The 23,187-nt window shown below is 42.6% G+C and overlaps 1 long non-coding RNA gene across 1 annotated transcript; it reads right to left on the bottom strand.

Annotated features, from left to right (window-relative positions):
• Positions 1 to 1,931: 1,931 nt before the first annotated feature.
• Positions 1,932 to 15,170, bottom strand: LOC124078736 (uncharacterized). Its single transcript, XR_006847031.1, has 2 exons — positions 14,896 to 15,170; positions 1,932 to 3,668 (listed from the first exon to the last, which is right to left on the bottom strand). It is a non-coding gene; the product is annotated as an uncharacterized LOC124078736 (long non-coding RNA).
• Positions 15,171 to 23,187: the final 8,017 nt, after the last annotated feature.

The raw sequence follows: 23,187 nt of genomic DNA, 5'->3' as shown, positions 1-23,187 counted from the left end.
GGAGATGGATCTTGAGCCTGACACCATTTTTAGATAAGACTGTTGCATATTTTGTCAGTGGAGAGGAAGTGAAATAAGAATTTTTGATTAAAAGTGTAGACTGCAGATATTTTATTGTTGTATTATTGCACTAAATAACCACTTCCCCTTCCTGCCTCCATGGAGGAGTGTGTTTCTCTGCCAACAGGTTGTTGGGCTTCATCCCAGGACATGCTTTGGTCAATGAATTTAGAGGACGTACGTTCCCCAAGTCCATCTTCCTCACCTCCTGCCCTCCACCTTGAGAATACTGTATTCCAGAGAAGACTCCCTCTTTTTGAGTTGGGATGAGAAGATGGGTCAGGTCATCCAGAACCAACCGGCACTTTTTATGACTAAGAAGTAGAGATGAGTTATGGTTAGTCACTGAAACTTTGACGTTATTTCTTATACCACAATTTCACAGTAAAAATCAGAAAATACAAAGGGCAAAATGGAGAGATATTTGGAAAGGTGGGTTGAGATAGGATTTGGAGGATTTTAGTCATCTGTTTTATATTGTGTGTGATTAAGGAATAACCCACTATTTTATTGTGAAAAATACGCAAAATATGCACTTCTCCACTTCAAACATTTTATAATGTCTAGCTCAGCCGTGGTGACTACCTTCCCACTGCTGCATGACCACTGCCACAATTCATTTTAATATTCCAAAGGGAGAACCTAGATCCATTACAAAGTTAACCAAAATTTTAAAGAGAGGAAAGGATTCTTCATATACTTTTGAGGGGTTAAATCCTCATATGTGTTCCAAGATAAATGACTAAACTGTTTTCATGGACCTTTCTTCTTTCTGCATTTCTCCTGACCCTGATTCAAACAGTGGAAAGACCATCAGCAATTCCTTGACTTGAAGAATTTCTTTCTGGCATCAAAACAGAATTTCTGAGACCACAGTTTCACTTTTTTTAGGTCTAGGCTCCTTGGAAACCCTCTCCGTGGACTAAAAGGAGAAGGAAATGTGAAGCTCTGAGGGCACGGAGGGAAAGGGGAGGAAAGGGGGATCAAGAGGAGAGGCCACTTGAGTCTGGAGAGGAGGGGCTGCTGCCCTGAGGGGAGAGCACTGGTCCTCCCATTCACGTGTTCCACGCAGCTGTCATGGAGCATGGCGCTCAGCCAAGTGCTGGCAGAACTGGACAGCAGCGAAGCCATCAGACTTCCAGGAGCCACAGCAGTGGAGAGAGAGAGGATGTCACAGCAACCAAGGTGGCCTGAAGGTCAAGGGCCTGTTTTCTTCTTTAAGTGCCCGTTACACTCCACACCTCTGGACACCTGGCAGATGATAAGGGCCAACACAGACTGGGGTTGAATTTCCCACCTCGCTGAGGCAGAGGCACTGAAACAGATTTGAAGATAGTGGAGTGCTCGGCCTGAGTTCACAGAGTCAGTTTTTATTTCTGACTTATGGTCTTACAAACCTCATTTTTCATTTAAGGAAAAAGTAAAGCAGAGGTGGTCAGACAACTTGTGCGAAGCCATTCCCCTCACAGAGTGGGGTCAGAATTGGAACCCAATCCCCGTGGCTGATGCCAGCCAGAGAGTACTCCAGGTTTCAAATACCTCTGATTAAACACACTTTAGATTTTTACCTACAAAGATATGAGCAGAGAATCAGATGATTATGAACTAGCAAGTACCCCCTCTCTTGCTTTTTGTCTTTTCCAAATCCAATGCCTAAGGGCCCAAAAATGAATTATTCTTTAGCACCAGCCAATGATTTACAAAAATAAAACACATTGATTGGAAATAGTTAAAGGAAAGCACGTCAAAAAGCAACCCAATACCACAGCAACAAATAAAACCCTAAGTCAAATGGTAGAAAGAAAACAAAATAGGTAAAATATACTAAGGAGTTGATAATTCATAGAATTTCAAAAAATAACTTGAAGAACTGAATTTTAGACAGATAGCAAATTTAATCAATAAAAGGAAAATGTCAAGTGCATATTGGGAATTAGAAGAGCAATACCTCAGAAACATGGTTTGATATTATAAGAAGATGATACATAGTAAAGTGTACTAGAAATAAACTGCTAAATTATCACAGTGAAGTTTAGTTGCCAGTTTATTTGCCCCACTTCCTCACCATTGTCACTGAAGACAGAGCCTCTGTAGTTGTTGACACTGTACCCCCAATACCATGACAAACCCAGAAACACAAAGCAAAAAAAAAAAATGCACATATTTCCAGGACATTCCCTGGTTGCACTATGTGGGCTCTTTGCAATACACATAGAACTGAATATGACCGAAGAAAATGGACACAGGGAAAGGACCATAACAAAGAGAGAACTTGAGAATGGTCATAGGAGCTTATTTCTAGTACATGGGTTATTAGTTATTTAAAACTTAAAAGGGGGAAGTAACACAAATTATTTTAGAAGGTAAACAAAATGTGAACCCAATTCACATTATAAAACTAACAATTTAAAATTCCATAATACGTTGCTAAAAATCTCTTATTGATGTCTAATGAAAGACCCTTTGTGGACTGAACAGCCAGGGTCCTCACAGTTGGAAAGCCTAGGTTTCAAGTACAGCTGCTTCTGTTCACTAAACCTGGGGTCTGACGTAATTCCTGAGCTCAGGTCAGCTTCCTCACTCATGCGGGAGGCAGCCGCTGCAATGTTTTTTCCTTCAGTTGGTTTCTCTAGGTATAAAATCCGATCCATCACAAATGATCATTTCTGCCTTTTTAAAAATACGTAAGTTTTTTATTATTTCATGGTTTATTTCATTAGCCAGAGATCAGAGGATGTGCTTATGTGTTTTGTCAGTGTGGCATGCTATAGACCATGAACTATCACAACTTTCTAATGAGTAGCTCCCAGATGGTAAGGTAGGGGTGAATCACTTATTTGCTCAGAGACTAACAGTTTCCTCATCTGTAAAGGAAAAAGGAAGGACAAGTCCATTTCTTTATGCCATTTAATCTCAAAATGATAAAAGAAATATAAGTATGATTTGAATCTTCAAAGTGATAGTGTTCCCCTCTTTCAGAGGACATCATGTTTTTATATTTGAGATTATGGATGTATTCAGGGGGAAAAACTGACCTGGAATATAGGTCTCATGAGTTCAATGGTTTTTACCTTCCATATATACAGTAGTTCTTCCTAAGCATTTTAAAGACTTTCGGTTGCTTTCAAAAATCCATGGACATTCTTCCCATGAGTGGGAAGGATCATGTATATTTATAATATATATAACATTCCCTGCACCTGTGCATATAGTCAAACAGGTGGATGGGAAATCTGCACACAGCTTCAGAGAACCCTGCATGTCTTGAAGCAGGACCTTGGGTGTCCTAACAGTGCATGACCCTTTGCTCTGGGTCATGGTTGATCTAATCAAATATTTAAACTTAAACTTTGGAGTCACTTTTCAAAATCGCCTCTAATTTTGAAGTGTCAGAACGACTTAGAAATGATGATTTCAAATATTTCTTTTATGAAAATCTTGTGGAATCTCCTGAGTGGGACTTGCCCCCTAGTCGGGTTGAGTAGAGATGCAGGTCACAGGCGTTTCCCTGGAGAGGATCCCATTCTTCCAGGTAGAATCCTTGATATCTCCTTCACCCAGCAGGTGTTGGATCTGGAAGGATCTTCAAGTCCCTTGTGGTCCAGATCCTTTGGTCAAAGAAAAGGTCAAATGAAGGAGAGCAACAAACTCAGGGTCTCACTATTCCCCTTAGTCTTGCAGATAAACTGGCTTCTGACTGCTTGGAAAATTATGTAAAATTAACACTCACATTCCTTCCCCAAACCTTTCAATTCCAGGATGATCTCATATGATCTCTCATTTGGAACTTCCATCATCTATTTGATAATTTAAATATGTCCATAATAACAGTATTCTATTTAGTGATTAAAGTTTCTCTCAGAACCCAGTAAACTATGTCTATATTTCCTAATCCAGTATATCCTGAGAACTCTGGATTCTCTTTTCCTTTTGATGGATACAACTAGATTCTCAAAGATGGCCCAACACTACCATATAATTTCATATCTCTCTGCAGAGATAACACAGTGATTATCTTGATTAGAGTTGTGCCAGGAATGTACCATTTCTTTGGTTTTTGGAAAATAATATTTTGTTTGGAGAAATACAGAAAAGTATAAAAAAAAATTTACTCTTTCAGATTTTTTTTTTCCTAGTGTTCAACACCTATGATTAATCCCAAGATTCTGATATTCTGTTCCTCTGTGCCCGGTGTGCTTTCTGACACCAGGGCCTGCATTCATCTGCACAGGGTTAGTTTGGCTGGAGTGACTGACTGTGAGACACCTTTGAGCTCCTGGGCTCATGACAATAGAGCACACTGTGTCACAAAAGTGAGGGAAAAAAACCTGTGATTTGAAATCAGTGGTGGCATTTACTGTAGGTATGTGCTTCTGATCAGAAGAGCTCAAGTGAAAAAAAGTAATGATAAAAAAGGTAAGGTGCAAAAATTCCATCACACCCCAACCCAAGTCAGTGAGGAAGGACTCAATCAGAGGAAGAAAAGAAGAGAGAGACTCTGGGTGTGCAGGGCCCATGAGCCCCCAACTCTTGAAGCTCCACGACCCACGTTCGTTCTCTAGCCGCCCAGCAGTTCTCCGGCTGAGCCAGTGTCCCTGCTGTAGAACACTTGACAGGGATATCAACTCTATTTTCTTCTTCATTCTGCTGTGTTTTTCCTCACCTTGATTTAAGCCCTTGGGACACCCTCTCTTTAGAGGCAGTGGGGTTGCAAGATTGAAAGCAGAATTGTCTGAAGTGAACCTGTTTCCTAGAGTCAGCTTTTGAATAAAAACAAAAATCTCTGTCCTCTCATTGACCTGGGAGCATCAAGGTTCCTCCACCCTGACAGATGGAAATTTACCCGAGCTTCCAAGCCCAAGGGAGCTCAGGAACAGGTTTAAATTGATTTCAAGAAATTATTTCAACCTCTCTTAAATTCTAGTCTCTAGCTACTTTTTTCTTCACCGTCTGCCTTTACCCAATCCTCCACCCTGATACCCACAGGGTCTATTCTGTACCCTCCTTGGCAACAAGGCAGGTCCTATCCCTTGAGAACTGGAGGGGTGTAGAGGACATTTAAAGCACACAATCAACTTAGTGTGACTGGAGAATCCTGCCCTCTTATCCCGGATCACAGACTACGTCCTAGAGCAGAATCTTGACTACATCCCAAGTTTTCCCACCCTCTCCAGGACACCTAGAGAGTCTTGTTTATCTCTGTTGTAATCACAGTGGCCAGCCTATACTCTGGCCAGCAGAAAATTCTTTCTGAAGCTTTACCGAGGTTGCATCAGTCTAATTGAATTTATTGGCACCTAAAATTGCATCCACAGGCTGGGCATGTGGCTCAGTGTAGATGACTTGCCTCATGTGTACAAGTCCCAGAGTTCCATCCTCAGATGCTGTAAAACAAACAAACAAATAAATACACAAAATCCTATATCCCTGAAGGTAGTCTATGTGATCTGTGTGATAAAATTATTTGAATGAGTGTCATCTAGAGCATAGTACTTGAAGAAAATCCTAAGGTTCAGCAAGACCCGGACAATGTGTCAAATCAGATGTGAAATTCTTTCTATGGAATATCTCCTTTAATCATTTTGTTTCTTTGCTAAATGCTTTTATTGGTGCATTATAGTTTACATAATAGTGGGGCTCATTTGGACACATTCATTAGTGCATTCAAGGGATTTGCTCCATTTTAATCTCCAATTCTTCCCTCCCCCCATTCCTCTTCTTCTCTATTGATCTTTTTTTTCTTTTTATTTATTTATTTTTTAAAATTCATACATTATAGTTATACATGAGAGTAGAATTCATTGTGATATCTTCATGCATAAATACACCACAGTTTGGTCCATTTCATTTCACAAGTCTTTCCTTTTACCATCTCTGCTTCCTCCTTAATCCCTTTCCTTTGTTATTCTCCTTTTATTTTCAAGAGATCCCCTCCTTTCCCCCTATTTTTCTCTAGCTTCTGCATATGAGAGAAACTATTCAACCCTTGACTTTCTGAGACATTCTTATTTCACTTAGCATGATGTTCTTCAGTTTTATCCATTTACCAGCAAATGACTTAATTTTATTCTTTATGGCTGAGTAAAACCCCACTGTGTGCATATACATTTTCTTTATCTATTCATCTGTTGACAGGCACCTATGCTGTTTCCATAAATTGGCTAATCATGCTGCTATAATCATTGTTATGCATGTGATTTTAGCTCCTTTGAATAAATACCAAGGAGAGGATAGCTGATCATATGGTGGCTCCATCATTAGTCTTTTGAGGAATCTCCATACTGCTTTCCAAAACACGGTAGTACTAATTCACAGTTCCACCAACAATGTGTGAGTGTACCATTTCCCCACGTCCTCACCAGCATTTTTTGTTTTTATATTCTAGATGATTGCCTTTCTAATTGGAGTGAGACAAAATATCAATGTAGTTTTGATTTGCACTTCCTTGATTGCTAAGGATATTGGACCTTTTTTCATACATTTTTTTGCTATTTATATTTCTTCTTTTTTAAAAAAATATTTATTTTTTAGTTGTAGGTGGACACAATATCTTTATTTCATTTTTATATGGTGCTAAGAATCGAACCCAGTGCCTCACGTGTGCCAGGAGAGCGCTCTACCACTGAGCCTCAAGCTCAGCACATATATTTCGTTTTTTTATGATAAATATATGTTTAGTTCATTTGCCCTTTATTGACTGTGTAATTGTGAGAGTGTGTGTGTTAATTGTTTTGAGTTCTTTACATATTCTAGTCCTTTGTTGAAAGAGTAACTGGCAAAAATGGCCTCCCATTCTGTATACTCTCTTCATCCTTTTAATCGTTTTCTTCGCTGTGAAAAGATTTTTAATTTGCTGCCATTTCACTTATTGATTCATGGTTTTATTTCTAGCACTTTAGGAGTTTTGTTAAGGAATTCGGTGCCCATATGGATATGTGGTTAGTGTGGATTCTATGTTTTCTTCTAGCAGTTGCAGTTTCTGGTCTGATTCCTAGGTCTTTGAGCCACCTTGAGTGGACTTTGGTGCAGGGTGAGAGGGATCTACTTTCATTCTTCTACATATGGGTAGTCAGTTTTCCCAGCAGGTCTATGAAGCAGATACATTGTCACTGCCTCTTACAGAAGAAAAAGCTGAGATTCCGGAAGGTGGAATAAACTTGTTCATTTACATTTAGCCAAATTACAAATTCCTGATTTGTTCCACGTGGAACTAAATGTATGCAAAAAACGAACTGAAGATTGGCTACACCAGATATTCTGATGTTTGCCTAATGCAGCAACAGCTTCCGATTGTTGGAGCTGTCTTGGGTAGCCATAAGCTCTTTGCCCAGGAAAGTATTTGCAATCCAGGCCTTGAAAATTATGACAGGCACACAGCAGAGGAGTTTAGGCGTCAGAATGCTTAACATTTAGAAGCACCCTGTTTAATCCTAGAGTTTTAGTCTTTCTTGACATCATAAAGTTTCTGTGTGTCTCTTCCCCAGGTTTCCTGTGCCTTTTCTCTAACCAGCATAACCAACTCCACTTAGGATCTGTTTTCTTTGCTACCCCATCGAGGTCCTGATCAGGCCAGGACCTGTCTGCTAGAGTTTCACATAAACAGAAGAATTTGTTGTTTCTGCTTTGAAAAACAAGCTGGCTTTAGTTCGGAAACAAAAAGTGATTTTCAGAGAAGCAAACGCAAGGGTCTCTGGGAGCCACAGAAATGCAAGCGCGAGGCTTGGGAAGAGGCTGCCTTTCTCTTGATGTCTGGTTTTGATGCTGCCTTTTCCGTCTGCCTCAGAAGGCATGGTGTCCCCACAGGCAGTGCGCTTCAAGCAACTTCTCAGATTTTAAGGAACCTGCTTCTCACCCCTGGACTGCTCGGGAGGGCTGAGGCCAGCACCCACTGGAGAGGGATCTTCCGTCTTCATCCACTTCCTCTGCTTGCACATGTCTGCCCTGGGCGCAGGAAAGGTGCTGCACTCTTCACCGCAGCATGTCATGAACCCCTGACCACCCCGCTCCCTGGGAACAGCTGCGCAGTGGCCCTTCCTTGCAGTGAGCAGGGTGGACACGGTGCGGTGCTTTCTCACTAAAGGAAGGCGGATTTTATGAGAGATCTCATACATTTTGCAAAGATCCCAATCTCATCCCGATTAGATTAATGCGACACCCATGGGCAGCTTCCCAACCACAGCAGCGTCTGCTTTGCCCGGCTGGTACCCCACTTTGCTCCAGGGAACTGAGTCCTACAGTAGATATGGCTTCTGTCTGTGCCCCTTTACACCTGCCCACTCCCCAAGTCAGGGCCCTGGCACAAGAGACGCCACAGCTTCTGCTCAATGATGTCTGGACTGATTTCCTCCTTTCCTTTTCTATCTCCATTGGGCAAATAATAGTAGCTAATGGAGACATCGATCACATAACCCATGACTCCTGGGATCAGTGCTTATATCTAAGTTCTTCTGGTGTTTCCATAGCAGAATCCCTGAAACCCAGTAACTTGTGGAAAATAGAAATTTCTTTTTCACGGTTCTGGAGGCTGATAGTCCAGGACCATGTTGCTGGAAGATCTGGCCTCTGGTCTTCCTTTCCAAGGTGGCGCCTTAAATGCTGTGTCCTCTGCAGGGTAGTAACACCATGTTATCACATGCAGAAGAGCAGAAGAAAGCAGAGGCCTTAGTGTAAGCTCTTCTAATCATGGCATTCAGCTGTTCACGAGGGCCAATCCTCATGCCCTGAGCTTCTCCCGAGAGGCCCCCTGGCCCAACACTGCTGCTTTGGGAGTCAAGCTTCCAGCACATGAATTTGGAGAATACAAAACACTCAAACCGTAACAATATATTTTAAGTGATTGACACTTACTATAAAGACTGTGGGCTGGTGCTATTAGGACTTTTTAACAGACAAAACTAAAGTATGCAGAGATGATAAGACTTTCATGTCACTATGGAACTAGTATTAGAACAAGGATTCAAACTCAGGCTTTTCATCTCCGAATGCTGAACCCTAGATGGCTACATATTCTACCACATCCTACCGTCTGACCCACGCTGGCCTTGGGCAGTGTACTGCATGAATAAATCATCTTGTGTTATTTTTTATTTGTAGTGGCACCTGATACATCCCTCACAAGCAGTTTTGATGGACATAATCCAGTCCCAAAGGCTGGTATCAGAAGGATCACAAGAATATGGGCAGTGCTATTGAGCTGGTAACCGGTCTTGCCATAGAAATGAAGTGACTTTCTTTAAAACAAAGAGATTTCACTACTGGAACAATTTATGCAGTTTTCACTTCAACCTGGCACCAGTTTCTTAGCATTTTAACATCATTATTGTTACTGGAAGTTCTTATGTCTTATTTTTATTTTATTTTATTGCCTTCATCCTCACTTCTGATTTAGCTCAAGTCCTTTACTGCCGCAGTCTGGCTGGGCACAAATGCCGCAGTCTGGCTGGGCACACAATCACGAGCCACCACACAGCTTGTAGATTCAAACAGCAACTCTTTATTCCCGAACTCACACCAGCCGTCTACAATCACGTTCTCTTCCCAAATCCACGTTCTCTCCCAAATTCACCTCCACTGGGCTTCTATCTCCAAAATATATTGTCTGAATCCCGTGAGAACTCAAGGGGAACTCAGGCAGCAGGATACGCCCTATTCCCAGCAGGAATAATCTTAAACCTTAAACCTGGAACCTAAACTGGGAACGCCCTAAACACGATTATCTTAAAACCGGGAACACCCTAATCTGCCTTGGTCCTTGAGCAAGGTCACATACATTCAATGTCACTGCAACATGGGGTACGCTGGCAAGGAAATTGTCATACCTACTTGGCTAATGGCTCCCAGCACTTTACTTAGACCCTGGACATTTTTATACATTGTTTTGGGTCTGCTCTAGGAAAATAGACACCTCGCCTTGTTTGAATTCAGAACAATTTTATATGTATGAGGAATACTGGTTGACCATACCCCCCAAAAAAAGCTTATCTCACACTAAATATGAGACTAGGAATGATTATTTGTCTTTATAGAAATAGGTATTATACACTGTAGGAGCCAACACCTCCATTCCAGTTGTTCCTTCTCCAGTTCTCTCACTACTGGTGACAAGGCAGACCTTCCTCTGAGACACCTCATCACACTAACTCTGGAGGTTCTGTGGAGGAAGATGTTGTGTTCAGCCGAGATGGGTTTTCTCAATTTATTCAAAAACATTGTGCAAATTTTTTGGACTCAGCTGGTGCCCATCCCCCGACCTTGAAAAATCATCTCCATGGTAATCATTGTTAGCAAAGACAGTGTTTTGTCCTTAGATTTTTTTTTCCCCCACTCAGGAATCAAAGGCTGGGACCACTCTGTAAGAGGAGGTATGGTGTGATCAGATGTATACCTGTGTTGGTACTCTGTGGGCCAATCCATTACTCTGATGACTTTCTAAGGTGTTAACACAACTATTCAAACATGCAGGAATCTAGGAGCCCATGTAGAGTTATTTTTCTGATGGGCTCATCTCACTGGTTGGTTTTAAGTGGATCAAAAGGGAGATTACCATGGGTGGGCCTGACTTTATCAGATGAGCCTGACTCACATTCCCTAAGCAGTTTGTGCCCAAAGGGTTTTCTGGCTGTGGTTGCTCCTATTGTTTCCCTCTATGATACAGTAATCTCATAGATACAGAAAAGATTATTAACCTCTCAGTTTTCTCATAACCCCTTTATGAGAGGGGGTTCATAAGGATAAGTGGTATTTATGAGCTTCTGGCTATTTAGTAGGCTCTAAGCAAGATATTAGAATCATAATGGTTCGGGGCTAGAAATCCAGGGAAAAGCAAAAGATATACTGGCCTAAAATTCACAGCTTGATAAGTGGCACTTAAGTGAGATGTGGGCATTTTCCCAAAGAAAGAGAATGAAACTAAGTACATTTGAATCTCATGGAAAAATATTTTTACCTGAAGATTAGCACAAAATTCTCTGATTTCACTTTTCTGTCTGGAGAAGAACGTGTAGCAAACACGCTTAAAGACTTCACTTAGACTCCCATACTGTACTGGACTTTTAACGAAGATCATTCGGATCTATTTTTCCTACTAGGGAATTTGAATTACAGAGTCTCAGATAAAGTTCATGTAACAAAACCGAGGACAGCAGGCTAAGGGATAGAGGGGTGCACTCATGGTCACAGGCCATTGCCCATGTGAAATTGGCATTTTATTCACACATGTCTTTTGGAGCTGTGCTCTGCATTCTAGATCCTGCAGGCGACGTAACTTACACCTGATAGATATGAGAAGGTGGAAATGATTAGAGGCAACATGGGCCTAAGATGTTGCATGCCAGCTCACTTTATAAAATGCAGTTTGCAAGTTGAGTAGAACAGCTTTCTAAATAAATCAGTGAGGGACGGTGAGATGGAGCAGGGATGCCAGAGGTTGAAATCTGGATGCCCTGGCTTCTTACAATTTTGACAATCCCCTTTAACCAAAGCATATTTAAAAGTGTGATTAGAATTTAAAGTAAAATTAAGTAGTTGAAGCCTATAAAATTGCAGCAATTCATATATTCATGCATTAAATTATAAAACTGTTCATTTATGCACAAATAAAAAGCCCAGAGGGAGCAGGTAACAGGTTCCAACGAGTGATATGAAGGCACGAGGCCTGGGACAGGGAAGGTGACAGACAGTGTCAACATTACCTTCAAGGAGGCAGGGGAAGGCTTAGATTTCAGAGGTGAGATCTCTATACATAGAATGAGGCCTAGACATTGGCATTTTATGGTTCCTGGTAAGTTTGTTGTTCTCCAAATTTTGAGAAGCATGTAGTTCTCATGGGGGAAGGGGATGGCTCCCAGGGCACAGGTGCTGGCCTGGGGTGAACTGCCTGGGTTCAACCTCTAAACCAGCTGTGAGACCCAGGGTACATTCTGGCACTTCAATATCTTCATCTCTAAATTGGAGAAGTTGGCCATTGCCTCATCCACAGAGGCTGTTGAGGCAACTGAATGTTGAAATACTATGAACAATATTTGGACAATTGTTAGTCCCTGATAAATATGAATTCACTGTCACATTATAGTGGACAAGGGTAAGAAAAGGGCCATCTCTCTAGGAGATTATAGGGTGAAAGACACAGATGGAGACAGGTGTCCCGACCTGTGCTTTGCAGCCAGTTACCTTTCAGCTATCACCTGGTCAACAAGGAACTACTTCTGCTTTATATACAGCATTTAAAAATGAAAGAATAGGTTTCATGTTAAGTGTTATTATCACACACACCCTCAAAGGGACACAGTGGAACTTTGGGAGATGATGGGTATGTTTGTTACCTAGATTTTAGCGGTGACACATAGATCTCTACATATGTCCAAATTCACCAAATTATATACATTAATCATTTGCAGCGTCAGTATGCCAATTAGACCTCAGCAAAGCTGGAAAAACAAAACAAAATAAAACAGAACAATAGCCTCCTGATTGTCCTATACCTCATTACAAATTAGTTTTTCCTTGGCCTTCAAATGAGCCCTTACAGTGGAAAACCCCTGCAGGAGGCGGAAGGTCCCACTAGAGACATGGTAGAGTCATCTCTGCCTGCCCGCAAGCCTGGGTGTGGATTTTGCAACAGCTGGACTGGTTTTTAAGTGCTCACATGACAGGGAAATTGTTTGCACCAGTCTGGGAAAGCGCACCATCTGTTGAAGGTTGGAGATAGCCTTCAAATGGAATTTGTCCTGTGAGTGATTCTTGCAGATGTACTCTGGTGCATTTTGCATCTCAGCATACCTGTTCATTAGAGGTGCATGTGACTGCCTCCAAGAAGCCACATGCAGACAGGCCCATAAATCTGGTGCACCACCCTGAAGAGGTGGCACAGCCCCTGACACGAAGCTGAGCTCCAACCTGCCTGTGGCCCAGCCCTAAATAAGCTGATCTTCCCTTCCCACCTATGGCCTTTTGAAATATTCACTCTCCAGCTACTTCTGTGTTTCAGTTGTACTTTGTTCTTTACACGAAGCACTGAAGACCATTTCCTTTGATTCAGACTGACTCTCGTTTATCTGCAATCAGGCCCTCCCTGCCTCAGGCCACACAGCTACATTTGAAACTGTTTCTATTTCCTGCACCCTCCTGTGTAGTTGGGGATCTCCGTGGCTTTCTCTGGCCCTGGAATCTGGAATTGATTATTTGCTCATTTCAACATGACTATGAAATCCCACACCTTCTGATTTCATTAGTCAGGACAGACAAAATTTTACTGTAATAAAACTGCCCAAGTTCCTTGGCGGGCAGGGGGTGGTGGGGGGCTTCAATAACAAAAGCTAAACTTCTCTTTCCCCACTGAGCTCCCCAGAGGCGTGCAGGTTCTCTCCCAGGTAGTACAGGCTGTCTTGACAATGTGGTTTCTTTGACTTCTACTGGAGGACAGATTTGAGTGGTCAATCTGGAACAAGAAGCCCAGCCGACACAGGGTAAGGCCCAGGTAAGCACCAGGTATAGATACAAACATGCCCTCTGAAAGGCAAGTTGGACACAGTCAACATGCTGAGGTTGTTATAACCAGAGTCTATGGGACAAATTCCAAGGTCCCCAGTGAGCATGTTCTTAAGGACCAATGTGGGAGAGCTGGAGGACCTGGCCCAGGATGGGTTTTGGAAGCTCCACTTGTCTCACAGTGTTTTCTTCTGAGTCGAGACCTGCCCAGCAGATGCCTCTCGTGCTCCAGGATCACCCTCCTCAAAGACAGATGGGTGTCTGACTCCTGTCAATATGTACATCATTCTTCGTTACGTGATTTATGAAGACCAGCTAAGGGGTGCGTCATTTCCAAGTGGAATCTCTTCTAATCCTCACAGAAAGCACCCAGCAGTTATTCTTTTATCTTTTAGTTTTTTAACCTAATAAATAAATGGAGGTTCATGAGAGCCATAGGTAAGTGACTGGGCTTTGAGCCCAAGTCACCTTTCAATAGTACAAGCTCTGCTCCCTTCACCATCTGCATCCTACTCTGGGAACTATGAAGTGGGACAGATCACCAGGTAGTGATATTCATTTGCCACGGGGCGGGCTGAATAGTGGTGCCAATACAAGTTCCTTGAATGATACTGACAACATGGTTCAAGAAAAACTGGAAAAGTGTCTGCCTCCATAAATCTTCCCTCAAGCTGTGGCCAGCCTTGGCTACCACTGCCAGAACCCAGGAGACTGCCTGGGCTGTGGGCTCACAGAACTGTCTTCCACGAGCACTGTCATATCTGAATTTCTACTTGTTTGAAGGCAGGACACAATGAATTCTCTCAAGGGTTTTTTGAGTGAGTTAGTACCCATTACCCTGCAATGACATGCATTTTGCTTATAATAAATGAATATAAAAATATGGAGCTGTCTCCTGCCTGTAGGATTTGTCAAGCTGCTGCTCTCTGTGCTGTGTCCAGACCAATCATAGTCATCACCTCTTTGATCAGGTTAGTCCCCTGTTCAAATGCTTCCAATAATCTGTCATTGACCTCATTGCTTCCTTCTCTATTGCCATCTGTTTTCCACCTCTCCCCGTGTTCTTTCCAACCCAAGTGCTCTCATCCAACAGTCCTCCTATCTGTATTTCAAACATGTGTCTCTCCTTCCTCCATGCCATTGCACCTGCTGTTGCCACCTCTCTGCTATCCAAATATAATGTGTTCATTTTTAAAAATGGTGGGAAGTCCTGACAACTCACTGCTCTCTGCTGCTATGGTTAGAACTCTGCCTTTTAAAGTTACCTTGAAGTACCCCAGGATTGAAATACAGACTAGAAATAGAAATGAAAATACAGATGGACATGTAAGCCCATTTGCAAGTACTTACTTAAACCTCTCAGGAGCCAGCTTCCATATCCTGAGGCCACTCCGGCAGTCCTATGGAGAGGCCTCTGTGTAAGGAACGGAGTCCTCCTACAATCTGCCAATACCTTCCTAGGAGGAAGTCCTCTTAGAATGAAATCCTCCAAACTCAGGCCATACTTTGAGTGACTAGGGCCCCAGTTGACATCTCACTGAGACTAAACAAGAGACTCAGCCACAGCCACCAAGCTAAGCAGTTCTCCAAAATTAGGAACATGACAAAGATGTCCACTCTCACCATTTCTGTCCACTGTAATTCTTGAAACTCTAGCTAGACCAATCAGGCAAGAGAAGGAAACTAAAGAGACACAAACAGGAAAAGAAGTCAAATGACTTGTGTGCTGATGATACAATAATAAATGGCATAATCCTATATTTAGAAGACCCAAGAAACTCTACCAGAAGATTTCTAGAGCTGATAAGCAAATTCAGCAAAGTAGCAGGACACAAGGTCAACAGACATAAATCAATCGCTTTCCTCTACTCCAATAATGAATCTGCTAAGAACGACATCAGGAAAACTATCCCATTCACAATAACCTCAAAAACAACAACAATAACAACAACAACAACAACAACAAAAAAATCCCAGAAACTAACAACTTGGGAACTAATCTAACTAAGGAGGCGAAAGACCTCTACAATGAAAACTATAGAATTTTGAAGAAATTGAAGAGCTTAGAAGATGGAAAAATCTTTTGAGTTCTTGGGAGGTAAAATTAATATTGTCAAAATACTACCAAAAGCTTTATACAGAGTCAATGCAGTCCCCATCAAAATACCAATGACATTCTTCACAGAACTGAAAACCAAATGTCCTGAGCTTCTTTTCGAAGAATAAGAGACACAGAATAGCCAAAGCAATCCTCAGTGAGAAAAGCAATGCTAGAGGCATCTCCATACCTGACCTCAAATTATTCTACAGTAACAAAAACAATTATGATATTGTTACCAGACATGAGGAGGAATATAATAGAATACCCAGAGACAAACCCACATAGATAGAGTCAGTCATCTGATACTCAACAAAGGTGCCAAAAAATACATTGGAGAAAATCCAGTAACAAATGATGCTAGGAAAACTGGATAGTCATCTCCAGAAGGATGGATTTAAATCCCTATCTCTCACTCTGCACAAAAGTTTTTACACTCTTGACACTGAGAAACAATTTGCCATATGAATATTTATGTTTTCCTAAACCACTACACTTTATAGTACTGTATACACAGTAATAGGTCACTAATAAAATGTCGTGCATTAATTAGGGGCTTGCTGTGTGCCAAACCCTTTGTTAATTGCTCTACATACCTCATTGCATCTGTCCCCAATTCAAAAAAAGATTTTCATATCTTCATGCCCATTATGCAGATGCAGATACCAGGATGTAGAGGCGTTATACAATCTCTCTAAGTTACACAGCTGATAAGTGGAGAGCCACAATCCAAAATGGCTCATAGTCCAGAGAAGTGGAAGTAAACTCTTACCCAGCTCCCGTTGCTGTCTACACACCTCCTATTGGGGAATTACAGGACCACATAACATTTTCTGCCAATAATTCACACTTTTCTATTACTTTTCTTTTTTTAATTAATTTTTTTATTTGTTTTAATTGGTTATATATGACAGTAGAATGCGTTTATGCACTTTGATATATCATACAAAGATGAGATATAATTTCTTATTTTTCTGAGTGTACATGTTGCGAATCATATTGGTCATGCAGTCACATATACACATACAGTAATAATGTCCATTTCATTCTACTATCTTTCCTATCCCCACACCCTCTCCCCTCCTCTCCCATCACTTCCCTCTACCTAATCTAAGGTTATGCTACTCTTCTAGTCCCCCCCTCCCCACCTTATTTTGAATTTAACATCTGCATATTAAACATTTGGCCTTTGGTTTTGTGGGATTGGCTTATTTTACTTAACATGATATTCTGCAACTCCATCCATTTACTGGCAAATTCCATAATTTCACTCTTCTTTAAAGCTGAGTAATATTCCATTGAGTATATACACTACATTTTCTATATCCATTCATCTGTTGAAGGACACCTAGGTTGGTTCCATAGTTTAGCAATTGTGAATTGAGCTGCTATAAATATTGACATGGCTGCATTACAGTAGTAAGCTGATTTTAAGATCCTGGGTATAAATGAAGGAGTAGGATATCTGGGTCAGATGGTGGTTCCATTCCCAATTTTCTGAGGAATCTCCATACTGTTTTCCTTAGTGGTTGCACCAATTTGTTGTACCAGCAACAGTGTATGAATGTGCCTTTTCTTCCAATTCAAAGTGAGCATTTTGAAGTCATGTCCCTTTCTTAAATACTTTGTATCTTATTGAGTGTTTGAGTTTGTGACATGCCCAAGGTTGCACAGGTGTGGAGCAGCTTTGCCAAGGTGCTTGGCTGTGTGCATAGGCATATGTGTGGTTTCCTCACACATTTCCTGAGTTGAAACCATAGATGCAAGGCTGCTTTGCAGACTACCAAGTGCTATGAATGTATAAATCATCTCCGCGTGCTGTGGCCTCCTGTGTCCCCCCAAAAGAGTTCAATTCTTCTCCTCCAACTCTGAGCATTTTCTGAAGTAAACCCAGATAAATATGGAGGCCAGAGTAAAAGCTCTGCTGCTCCTAGAGGCCAGAGGACATAGCTCAGTGACAGAGCAGAATGGCTGGGTCTTAATTTAGGTTCTCCCTAAAACAGAGATTATAATTAGAACTTGGGTGCAAGGACGTTATTTAGGGAATAATTCCAGGAAGCAGAAATGGCGGTGAGTGGGGAAGACCGGGCAGAAGGTAAAGCAGGTGTGTTTCATTTAGGTCATTGCTAAGGGCAAGGGGAAGTTTGATTTCTAGGAGCCCTGAAAAAAAAATGCCTGGGGAAATCACAATCTGAAGGGTCAGAAGCCACTGGCTCTTCTTCCCATAGATTTGGGTTTTTCTCTAGGGCCGTGGCTCCCTGACCTTTCTGCTGCTCAAGTTTGCTGGCTGGGCAGGCTCTTTCAGCCTCAAGGGTGGCCCAGAAAGTGGGAAGACTCACCGCGTGCCCTGGAGGGGGTTTCTGCCACTCCTGTTGGAGCTTCACCTACAGTCATCTGGCTGCAACCCAAGAAGCTTGGACAGAGGACGTTGGAAACCTGAGCCCTGCAGTCTTCTTCCAGCAGTCCTGGCCAGGAAACCCTGCAGCGAGGGGCCAGGGAACTCTTCAAAGGCAGCCAGGACCCAGATGAGAAAGAGGTGAGCAGAAGTGAGCATTTCCACGTTAGGGTTTATTCTCCCTGAATTCACCAAGGGGTGGGGGGCAGTCACTCCACCTCTCTCAGGAGCAGTACATGAAGTGGGCAGAGAGAGACCCTAAACGTATTTAGAAGAAAGAAATCCCTCTTCATAGAATCCACAAGTGGAACAAGATTTCCTCTTCTTGTCCTTCCAATCCAGATATCTGTGTTGGAAGGTGCAAAGGGACAAAATAAAAACATGTGCTAGATCTGCAACTGTGGCTCTTCCCTGGGACCTCCAGATGTGACTGCACAGCCCCAGCACCAAAGGCGAAGGCATTCATAAGTGTTCTAGCTCCATTGCTCTCACTGCATTCTGTACCCACCCCCCCACCCCCGCAGAGCTTTGGGTAAAGGTCGCTGTAGAAGATTGCAGTATATTTCAAAAATCTTGGGTTCCCCGTAGGAAACATTATTACAATATATTTGCTTCCTTTTGATGTCTTTTTAGCAATGATGCCAAAAAATCTCTGTTGTTTCTAAGCTGGTTTCCAAGTGAGCAGATCTGTGTGATTAAAAGAAAAGAAAATAACAACAAATAAATCATGTGAAAATATTTAGGGGTGAGGAAGACCGGAGCATGCTGCTGACTATTTGTCACTGTCCCTGGCAATGTTAAGAAGCAGACTCCTGAGGCCAGAGGCCTGGGTTTCATCCCCAGCACCTCTGCACCAAGCACAGTGATCTCTTTGTGCCTCAGTTTTTCCCTCCTAGGATGGAGAGTAGACTTATTTCGAAGAAATCGTGTGAATGTGTAATTAGCTATTTGTCACCATGAAAAAAATATATGAGAAAATTGCTTTAGTGGAGGAGAGATTTATTTTGGCTCATAGTTTCAGAGGTCGCAGTCCATGGTCCCTGTGGGCCTGTGGTAGGGCAGAACATCAGGGCAGGGAGCCTGTGGCATAGCGGAGCTGCTCACTTCATGATGACCAGTAAGCAGAGAGAGAGAAACAGGGAGGAGGATGAGAGATATTCTTCCAGGGTATACCCCTGTGACCTACTTTCAACTAGATCCCACTTTCTAAAGTTTCCACAACCTTCACTAATGTTACCAAATTAGTAATCCATGGATGGATTAATCCACTGAAAAGCCTAGATCTCTTTTGGTGCAATTACTTCCTTAAATCCCCAACTCTGAAGATTTCTGCACTGAGGACCAAGCCTTCAACATATGAGCCTTTGGGGATAGTTAAATCCAAACCAGTGGACATTAAAAGAGCTACTCTGTGAACACAGCTCAACACAGAGTGTGGCCTGTGGCAAAGGCTACGTAAGTGCATATTATAGTTACAGTATCATGGGGTCCAGGTAGCCCTGAGAACATCCATTCCAGAAAGCGAAGCAGGAACTGGGGAGGACTTTGTTTTCCATGTGAGCCATTGTCTCTTTGGAACGTATCAAACCACTGTGAGGGCCTTCTGTGCACCCTCTGCATGTGGTTTGACAGGCCTTAGACATTCCTTCAATCTTGGTTCAGAGAGTGACAGACACCTCCATCTTCTTTTAGTACTAGGGTGGCATCAGGGGGAAGAGACTCCTAGCTAGAAGCTCTTTGTGGAAAGGCTGAAATTGGAGGAGAGACACTCAGGACAGTTGGTGCTGACTTCACAGAATCAGATTCACTCCTGGGACCCAAGGCAGGTCAGACAGGGAGAGGAGAAGGGGACAACATTTATTGAACACAAATGTGTGCCCAGGCCTGTGTTGGGCTCAGTACACATTTGTGTACATGTATATAAATGTGTATGTATATGTATGCATATCTATATCTATCTATCTATCGATCGATATATATCTATATAGATAGGTACATATAGATAGACAGATGTGAATTTGTTTCCAAGCACCACTATAACAAATCAGTACAGATTTGATGACCTTATGTAATAGAGTTATTTTGTCATAGTTGGGAGGCCAGGAATCTGAGCTTGATGTGAGCGTCTCTTTGCAGTTTTGGTGGCTTCTGTGTTCTATGGCTTGTGGCTACATCACTCCAACCTGTCTCAATCTTTATATGTGCTTCTCCTCTCTGCCTCAAATCACTCTTTGCCTTTCTCTTGTAATGACACTTGACAATGGATTTAGGGCCCCCCTGGATAACCCAGGATGATCTCATTTTGAGATCCTGACTTAATTATAACTCTGATATAAAGAGCCTTTTTCTAAATAATGTCACATTCAAGGTTCTCAGAATGAAGATAAGAACATATCTTTTGAGTCAGGCTCACCATTCATCCTGTACATATGTGTGCATGTAGATACATGTATATAAATATGCAGATAGATGTGTATGTATGTACATCTATTCACACATGCACACATACATTGTATATATAATTTCATTGGATCTTTACCAAAAAAAAAAAAGGAAAAAAAGCAAAATCCTGGGTTGGCAGAGAGACATGGCAGAAATCCTAGAAAACTGGAGTGTGTATCTGGGTAGACTCTCCATCATGGGTTCTCTTCCCAGGTATGTCTAGGAGCAAAGGTGCATCACTGTACCTGTGCGGGAAGGAGGAGAGAGCCTGTACTCCCGCCTGCCTGTCCCAGGTCCCTTGGGGGGTGACTTGCCTCCCTAGAGCGCCAGGCTTGAGATCATGTGCATTTCTAATGAAAACCTCACATAGAAACGTGTACTTATGAGTGTCATTATTTCTGCTTAAATAAAATTCCAGCATACATATTTTGATTAAATTCCTTTTACCAGAGAACAGCAATGTCAAAAGATCAGGGAATTAGAGAGCACGTTGCTGAGAAGTGTGAAAAGAATAGATGAAGCTGAGAGTCTCTGAAAGGGGACATGCCTGCTCTCAGCAGCCTCATTGGTGGTCAACAAATCCTCCTGTGTTGCCACCTACCCAGTGATATGGACCATGGCATTAATGAACTGCCATTGAATTCTGCTCATTATTTTAAGCCATGTGAACTTGAAACTTTATTGCATTTTACAAGCAATGGATTTAATGGGCTGTAGATAACTAAAAATACTAATTAATAACCTCTTTGAGGGACTATTTGCAACATTAAGGATGCACCAGCAAATGTTCAACTTGTGACAAAGTGAATCTACTTTTCACTAATGCCCTAATTTTGAAGACCCCATTGAAAACAATGTCTTCTTTCTGCCTAAACCCCAGACTTGGAAATTCTCTGGTGAAAAACACACACGTTGAATCAGAATTTGATTTTAAAGAGTGGACACAAGTTAGACTGCACTAGTTAAGATGGAACTGGAAACTTGTGGACATGTAGCATTTTATTGCTCAGCCCTTCAGTCAGATTTTTGGATGACCCAGGTCCTGTTTTGCCTGGGACTTTCCTGGCTTATGCCTGTCATACTGTTGTGCTTATGCCATGTGGTCACCTCCCCTTCATACTCTCTGGTATCTATCCTGTTGTGCAGAGGAGAGCTAAGACAGCATAACAGAAATGCTGTCCTACAATGATACAAAATTCTGCCTAGCTGATAAGTGTGGCTCACTGGATACTGTTTGTGCAAACAGTAGGGTTTATTCTTGTTTCCTCCTAGAAATCTGGGATTTGGTATGTGCCAGGCCATGGGACACTATGTGAGCAACCCCCAGGGCGTACAGCTTAGGTACTGGTCTGTGACAAATTTCTCATCCCACACAGGTCTGTGTGCTGAGGGAAGGTGGGTTCTGTATTATGTCTCATGGGAAGGAGCCTCAGGCTTATTCTGCCTGTGTCTATTTCCTTTGTGCTCTGGCTACATGCCCTTACTATGTCCCTGTAATAAATCTGAGTTGTGAGTACAACTATGCATGCTGATTCCCAGGAGGCCTTGTGAATCTCCAAAGGTGGGGGTGGGCATGGTATTGGGGATTGCAGAACACGAGGCTTGGCAGTAGAGGATGTGGTTACTCTCTTTAACCTGGCTGGGTTGCACGGTGACCCCAGGTGCAGTCAGAAGCCAAAATAAATATTTCTTGGTCTTTTTTCATCAGGGGACTGACGCTCAGAGTGAATTTCTGTGACTTGTCCAGATCACTCATCTCTTATGCAGGAGGGTGAGCTGAGAGGCCACGCTTCTGTCTCCACACATAGAGGAAAGTGATTGAATTTCATTTTCCATTGTCTAGAGAGAGACCAGAGCAAGGTACTCATCTCAGGCTCCATCTTCATTTGTGCAATGGAGATCGTCACATCTAATGCACGAACTGTGGTAGAGAGGGAGGACACAGGATACCCAGCCTGTGCCTGACACACAGGTCCTAGCAGACAGCTGCTTACTTCCTGTCTCCCAGGCCAGTGCTGCCTCTAAGTCCCAGTGTCGCCTCTCTGATAACAAAGCTTGAAGACTGATCCCAATACAGATGACACCAACAATCTGAGCTCTTTGTGCAATTGTGCTTTAGACAGAGATAAAATCCTCCGGATGAAATGTCAGCTTTTGTTTGATAAACTGCTGAGCGCTGGTCACTGGGGCTGTCCCGATTTTCACACATCCTGCCTCTACAACAACAAAGACAGAGCGAGTTAGGAAGAGATGAACACGTTCCTGCCGCCAGGCTGATGGCTTGTGCATCCAGAGCTCCCAAGTCTCTTTTGTCAGAGGAGACAAGAGGAGACGGTTACAGAGCTGACTGGAGCCTGGAAGGATCCGCTTTCCTGCCTGGTCCACTCGCTCATAGCCTGGGGCAGCCTTTTTCTTCTGGTTCCCACAGCTCTGCCATGCAGGTCACCAGGGAGTACAGAGATGGAAGAGTAAGGGGAGCGGAACTCTAACTCATCAGGGACATCAGAGCTCTTCCCTGTGGGCTACCACAGCAGAGGCCAAGCCAATTAGCTGGGCCATGAAAGCACCGAAAAGCGCTGGCAGTTCCAGAGTGCATGAGGAGAGGCTGCAGCCCTCTCCACAGAACCGCCCTGTGAGGTAGATTGTCCCATTTCACAGACCAAGAGCCAGGTAACCCCAGGGTGCTGAACAACAGGCTCAGAATCAC

This window comes from Marmota monax, unplaced genomic scaffold (assembly GCF_021218885.2).
Source record: "Marmota monax isolate L192 unplaced genomic scaffold, Marmota_monax_Labrador192_F-V1.1 WCK01_AAM20220418_F8-fsc00009, whole genome shotgun sequence".
In the NCBI taxonomy this organism is placed as follows: domain Eukaryota; kingdom Metazoa; phylum Chordata; class Mammalia; order Rodentia; family Sciuridae; genus Marmota; species Marmota monax.
This window is presented reverse-complemented; position numbering and strand designations above follow the sequence as displayed.